The sequence below is a fragment of the Pristis pectinata genome, chromosome 6, assembly GCF_009764475.1.
Source record: "Pristis pectinata isolate sPriPec2 chromosome 6, sPriPec2.1.pri, whole genome shotgun sequence".
In the NCBI taxonomy this organism is placed as follows: Eukaryota; Metazoa; Chordata; class Chondrichthyes; order Rhinopristiformes; family Pristidae; genus Pristis; species Pristis pectinata.
In genome coordinates, this window is record NC_067410.1 from 35,834,861 (window position 1) to 35,842,518 (window position 7,658).

Below are 7,658 nucleotides of genomic sequence, written 5' to 3' on the forward strand. Positions count from 1 at the left end.
TATTCCCTCAACGTGCATTAATGTTGTTTTTGTTTATTGTGTTGTGTAAGTTAGGTACAATTTATGTTAATTTAATTGTATGTAATTTATGTTTGTCAAGTTCGCAATGTACTGTGCTGCTGCTGCAAAAAGCTAATTTTCATGGTAGACATACCCTGGGAATGTTTGCCCATGACAATAAACTTGAACTTAAATTTGAACTTGAATCTATGTGCAATTATCTCAACAGACCTTAGACATTGGTGTAGGGTCTGTTTTGATTTGTTTGTTTCGATGATAGTAGCATGAATGAGATTATTAAGAACACATACAGCAACTAAGACCACAACCATAAGATAGAGGAGCAAAATTAAGCCATTTGGCCCATTGAGTCTGCTCTACCATTCGATCAACGCTGACTATTTTCTCATCCCCATTCTCCCACCTTCTCACCATCACACTTAACCTCTTTACCATTCAGGAACCCATCAATCTCTGCCTTAAATACTCCCAATGACTTGGCCTCCACAGTCACTTGTGGCAAAGAATTCCACAGATTCACCACCCTCTGGCTGAAGAAATTTCTCCTCATGTCAGTTTTATAGGGATGCCCCTTTATTCTAAGGATGTGCCCTTGGATCCTAGACTCTCCTACTAATGGAAACATTCTCTCCAAATCCACTCAATTCAGGCCTTTCAATATTGGGTAGGTTTTAATGAAATCCCCCCTCATCCTTCTGAACTCCATCAAGTACAGGCCCAGAGCCATCAAATGCTCCTCATACTTTAAGCCTTTCATTCCTGGGATCATTCTTGTGAACCTTCTCCCTCTCCAGGCCAGCATATCTTTCCTTAGATACGGGGTCCAAAATTGTTCACAATATTCCAAATGCAGTCTGACCAACTCCTTATAAAGCCTCAGCAGTACATCTTTGCTTTTGTATTCTAGTCCTCTCGAAATAAATGCTAACATTGTATTTGGCTTCCTTACTACTGAATCAACCTGCAAGTTAACCTTAAGGGAATCCTGAACAAAGTTCCTTTGCATCTCTGATTTCTGAATTCTTTCCCCATTTAGAAAATAGTCTTCACCTTTATTCTTCCAGCCAAACTGCATAGCCTTACACTTCCCTCTGCTGTATTCCATCTGTGACTTTTTTGCCCACTCTCCCAACCTGTCTAAGTCCTTCTGCAAACTCCCTGCCTCTGTAATACTACCTGTCCCTCCACCTATCTTGATATTGTCTGCAAAACTGGCCACAATGTCATCAGTTCCTTCATCCAGATCATTACCGTATAAAGTGAAAAGTTGTGGTCCCAGCACTGACCCCTGCAGAACTCCACTAGTTACTTCCTTTTCAGGACAGGCAGCTATCCTGAAGACCCCTTTATCCCCATCCTCTGCCTTCTGCCAGTCAGCCAATCTCCTTTTCATGTTAGTACCTTGCCTCTAACACCATGGGCTCTTACCTTGTGTAGCAGCCTCGTGTGCGGCACCTTGTCAAAGGCCTTCTGAAAATCCAAGTAAATAACTTCCACTGACTGTCTATCCTGCTTGTTACCTCCTTAAAGAATTCTAACAGCTTTGTCAGGCAAGATCTCTCCTTAAAGAAACAGTGTTGACTTTGCCTATTTTATCACTTACTTCCAAGTACTCCGAAATTCCATCCTTAATAATGAACTCTAAAATCTAACCAACTAATAAGATCAGGCTAATTGGTTTATAATTTCCTGCCTTAGATTTGCCATGGAAGCAGAAAGGCTGACTGAAGTCTCTGAATTTCACTTCTGTCATCCATTTCCAGCAGTAATTCTGTGCTTATTAGAAGCCCAAATAGGAGGAACAGAGAAGAGGGAAGCAAATGGATCATTTGGCAGCTGAATGGGGAAAATTTATTTGAGCTACATGGTTTATTGCATTCGGTGCTGCCCTGCTAGATCTCATTGTAATACTAATAATCTTCAACTTCTCCACCTTTGGTGGCAAAGACAAGTATTGCCTCTGTTTTGAGAGGCCATAAAAATCCCAGCACAATTGTTCTGCATTTTTATCCCTTGGAACTGAGCATTCCCCAAAAAGACAGAAAATATAGCCTCGCAACTTTCAAGTGCCACAAGTCTGCACAATGCTGCACTAATAATCTAGACCTTCAGGCTAACTTCAGCTTGCTCAGATCATAAGTTGGCCAGTTGAAACCAAGCTTATTATAGATGCCTGTGGCTGCACTGAGACTTTTGTGAGACTTAGGTTCAAACAATTTTTAATTTCCAACTATGGCAGAGCATAAAATGAATACATTCAAAATTGATCACAGCTAAACCCTACGGTGAACTTCTGTTTAACCTATTTATTGTCTCCCTTTTTCAAAACCGGACAGCTAATAGCTGTGGCCTCATAGAATCAACTCTATTTTGTCTGAATACAGATATGCAATCCTACAGATCCATTCAAAATCTGAATGCGTACACAGCGTAGTATTTCCATTTCATCCAAGCCAATAAGTAATTCTTGGTTTCCAACTTCTCCTCATGACCAGGAAGGCAGAAGGTACAGCGTTCTTCATTACACTCTAATTACCCAAGTGGATGGGATGCAATCTCTATGAATAACCAGTTTTTAAGATATAACTGAAACCACTGACTGTACAGTATCTTGGCTCATTTCTTTAACAAGGTGTATGCTTTAAAGAGCAAGGATGAACTAATCAGAACCAGTGGCAGTCCCATGCTTATGTTACCCTGATATATCCTGTTTTACTGGCTCTCCATGTCCCAGTATAATTTATTCAAATGTTTTTCTCCCAGTTTTTAATCTTTTACATGGTTATGAGCCCAATTTCTGCTTTATACCTCTGAATATTCTCTCCCCTCTTCTGCACCATACACTTCATTTTGCCGTTCCCTCTTCCCTCGTCTGTATTCTTAGCAGCCAGTTGTTTGGCCCCAATTCTCCCACCTGCTGTTGTTATCTCAACCTATTCCCACTCTACATTTTCCAAACCTCTTCAAATCACTCCTCTACAACTATGCCTTCAGTTCTCCATCCTAACCTTCCCTTTGCACCAATACACCTTTCTTTTCTATTTGTTTATGAGTTCATGGGACTTGGACGTAGCTGTCACAGCTGACATTTACCACCTGTGCCTAATCGCCTTTGAACTGAAGAGGCAATTAAAAGTTGATCACGTTGATGGGTCTGCAAACTTCTTTCCCTGAAGGATATTAGTGAACCAAATTTCCTCCTTATTACAATGTCCTGTGCTATATCTTTCTGCAGTGAAATCCAAGTTTTTATTCTGAGGAGTAAGATACTGTTTGGTTCATTCCCTCCCTGTTAACCTTCTGATCAGTTCTTGCAGGCCTCCATCGTCTATTCTTCCTCAAGTAGCATGAAACAAAATCTCAGTGCTGGCCATGCTTTATATTGTGCGCAATAGATTAGCACCTCCTTGCCTATACGCTATGCAATCTACTGGTCATCTCAGTCCATATATACATGTTTGATAAAGCATATTGGAATTTAAAGCCTGATATCAAAAGCCTTGAATAGTACACATATCATTTAATATACAATCCAGTCAAATATCATTCTTAGGCTCATATACCTTTTTCTTTTTGTCTACTTTCAAATGATTATTCAATTGCCTTATGGAGACTTTATTGACACTGCTTCAACAACACGGCTCTTGAACTCAACGCCCTGACTAATGGGGTCCAACACACCATGCGCCTTCTTGGCAACCCTATTGACCTGCGGGTTGATCAACCCTTTCAACCCGATCAAACTTGAAAGAGTGCAGAGAAAATTTACACGTATGTTGCCTGGACTTGAGGACCTGAGTTACAGGGTTACAGGGTTGAATAGGTTAGGGCTTTATTCCCTGGAGTGTAGGAGAATGAGGAGAGATGTCACAGAGGTATACAAAATTATGAGGGGTATAGATAGGGTGAATGCATGCAGGTTTTTTCCCCTCAGGTTGGGTAAGACTAAAACTGGAGGTCATAGGTTTAGGGTGAAAGGTGAAATATATAAGGGGAATCTGAAGGGGAACTTCTTCACTCAGAGGGTGGTGTGAGTGTGGAATGAGCTGTCAGCGAAAGTGGTGGATGCAGGTTCAATTGTAACGTTTAAGAGAAGTTTGGATAGGTACATGGATGAGAGAGGAACGGAGGGCTATGGTCCAGGTGCAGGTAGATGGGACTAGGCAGAAAACCAGGCCGGCAAAGATGGGCCAAAGGGCCTGTTTCTGTGCTGTAGTGCTCTCTGACTCTCTGACTCTATAACATTCTTTAACCAATCTCTTTCCTCAAATAAATGCTCAAATTGGCTTGATGGGTGCCCGCTGGTGTGGTGCTGAGGTGCAAAACCTCAAGGACCCCAGTACTAGCCTTGACTGGCACTGAATTAAATGGCCAAAGCCAGGGCAACATTTTGGATGCAAAACTGGGCTTCAGTAGTTATGTGAGAGATCCTGTTTCTGACCACTATTCTGCAGCACTTGTAAGAAATATAAGTTGACAATGTCAGTGTCTGAACCCATCTACAATGGACAAGGAATGACTGATGTGATGTACAGCTGCCTGTGTTGAGTTGTCTAAAGGTCTGCTGGGAACTGAGAAAAGTGAATGTACCTGGCCTGCTGGTCTCGACAGCAAGGAAAAATAAGGAAGATCATATAGAGGATATGTGCAAGCATCTGCATTTTGCCCACATTATGCATGTCTGTACATGCCAAATAGACACCTCAGTCTTTGACTAGTTGTGTGCAAACTATGGAGGCCTGAGGATTTTGCTATTTTCAGCCTGAATCCCTGGCAATGCTGCTCCCTGTGTTAGGTTCCATTTGCCATTTTTGAAAGGATTCAGATATGTATGAAAATTGGAGAAACTGAGATTGAAGAAGGCCAAAGAGGGAAAATTTAATAGCTATGTTCAAAATCATGACTGGTTTGAATAGAGTAGGGGGAAATCTGCTTCCACTGGAGGGAGGGTCAATAAACAAAGGACACAGGTAAGGTTATTGACAAAAACAATGGTGGATGAGAGGAATTTTTCTGCAAATGCAGGACATTGTTATGATTTGGAACTCACTCCCTGAAAGAATGGTGGAAACAGATTCAGTAGTACCTTTCAAAAGGCAACAGTATATAATGTATATATTAAAGTAGATATCTGCGGGCATATGTGGACAGAGCAGTGGAGTAGAACTAAATGGATAGATCTTCCAGTGGTCCATCACCACTTTCTAAATGGCCTTCCTCTGTAGGATTTTATGATTGGGAAACTACCTTGGGAAACAATCCTTAAAATTGGTTTGGAAGGTTGATGCACAGTCCATGTGTCTTGGAACAGAACATTGAAAATATCAAAAATTCAAACATGTAATCCAAACAGTATTGAGTTCACATTGTCTGCACTGGCATTCTTTAAAGTTCTAATTTCAAGGTTGTGCTTGCCCATGAATTTAGGCTCAGTTTACTCCTTGAACTCTTAATAATTGTTGCATGAACTTCATAATCTTCATTTCAATCTGTATATAACTTGCTAATATAAAGCAAAAATTAACAGTCTTTCAGTATAGCAGTCTGTTCTTTATTCACAATTTTTGATAAAGGTAAATGGAATTAATTTGATTTCAAAAATATGGTATGTTTTGTGCAGAGTAGCTGCATGCTGTCTGAATTATGAATATGTATCTATGGAATATTGTTAAAAAGATGTGAATAAAAGTTTTCAAGGTATGAGCTTAATTTGGAAATATTGGAATATATTTTCCACACTGCAAAATAAAACCTGTGGACTTACCATTTAAGGGTGAGGACTAAAAGTGAATGTGAATCATAAAGAGTGAAATAAGAGCCAGAGAAGAGAACTGGGTGGTCAGTGCCTTCAAGGCCGGCAAATCCTGCAGCTCCAAAACATTCTCCTTATTTCCCACGTTGCTGTAATGAAATTGATTGAAAAATATAAAATGAGCAATCTTTTCTAAGCGGTGATGTAAAAGAAAAATCAAATACCGTGGATGAACTTTGATGGAAGAATCTTGAAGTAACTGTATGAAAAGAAAACTCTTAAATGCATGAAATATTGCAACAAATGCGACTTTAATTTTTATATCATGGCCTTTGACATAATAAAACATCCTAAAGTGCCACCACTGTTTACACAGAATTAGCACATCTGCTTACTCAGTCTGAATATAAATTCAAAGTGAACGTAAGTTCAACTGAAAAGTTTGGCTCTATTCAAGTCCTTAACGGTTAGCATAACGCTATTACAGCGCCAGCGACCTGGGTTCAATTCCGGCCGCTATCTGTAAGGAGATTGTATGTCCTCCCCGTGTCTGTGTGGGTTTCCTCTGGGTGCTCCGGTTTCATCCCACATTCCAAAGGCATATGGGTTAGGAAGTTGTGGGCATGCTATGTTGGCGCCAGAAATGTGGCGACACTTGCGCACTGCCGCCGAACACTCGACACACAAGATGCATTTCACTGTGTGTTTCAATGTACATGTGACTAATAAAGATACCTTATCTTATCTTATATATCAATTCTTGGATTTGATTCAGATAAGAGCAGCCTTATTATTGACTAAAAAAATGTGGTAAGCAGTCTAAATAACATAATAGGACATGAGGCATTAATATACAGCTTCGCTCATTTTCACAAGTGCCATGTACACCATCAGATCTGCGGTCAAATGGCAGCAACCTTAAATAGTGCAGGAAAAAAGGTCAATTGTGCCTTATGTATTTTAAACCTTACATAGAGTTAGAAGTCAATGGTTGAAGCAAGAGAAATACTTTCATGGTTTTAAGACAAAGAACCACTAGAGGGCTCTAAGCTCTCATATCAAATATCCATATCACATAAGATATATGTGTGTTATTTTAACATTCTCCTAGACTCTGCTGAAGGATAAGGACCCACCATAAGTTCCAATATATGATCTGCTTTGTAACAGCTACACTTGAAAATCTGGAATGCAGACTGGGAATCGGAAAATATTAGTACTTGTCCTTTAGACCTCATCTCAGAGTTTGGACAGAACCTGTCCTAGTGGGATAGAGCTTGTCAAGGCTTATCGAGCAGAAATAACACAAACATGTCTTAAAAGTGTATCAAGACTGAGCAAACACCAAAACAATATTAAATATAATTGCTGTGAATAATGAAACATAACATTTGAAGATACAGAAGATATCATGTAACGTGTTACAAAGCATCTTTTATTAATCTGACCTCTGTTCTCTAATGATCTTACACAACTCCATCCCCTAACTATAACAACTAACATGTACTTGTATCTGATTCTGACTCGGAACACACTCACCCTGACTATTGCTCAGAGTCTGTCCCCATCTGAACAGGCAATCACCTCTGTTCACAGTTGTTTAACTATTATGCACGTATAGAGTTCTCTTTAACTTTAGATGAATTTGAACATGTCATCCCAGCAAGTACTCAGAGGAGTCTATTCCCATGTGTACAGAGGATCGTTCCTGTCCCTTGCTCCTTACAAATTGCTAATCTTTACCCTGAACCTTCCTTGTTTTGTAAGACAACTGTGACAAATGTATTGATGCAACCTCACCTTTAACAGTACCACCTTTATCCTGTTGGTTTGATGTAATTCAGTGAACCAGAGCATGACCTTTAAGAAAATGTCATTTTGTTTG

At 39.9% G+C, this 7,658-nt stretch overlaps 1 long non-coding RNA gene across 1 annotated transcript in view; it reads right to left on the minus strand.

Moving 5' to 3' along the window:
- LOC127572141 (uncharacterized) overlaps positions 1-5,910 on the minus strand; it is a 36,830-nt gene extending 30,920 nt beyond the window's left edge. The window contains exon 1 of the long non-coding RNA XR_007956578.1: positions 5,786-5,910. This is a non-coding gene — a long non-coding RNA (uncharacterized LOC127572141). The remainder of the gene's footprint in view (positions 1-5,785) is intronic.
- Positions 5,911-7,658: the final 1,748 nt, after the last annotated feature.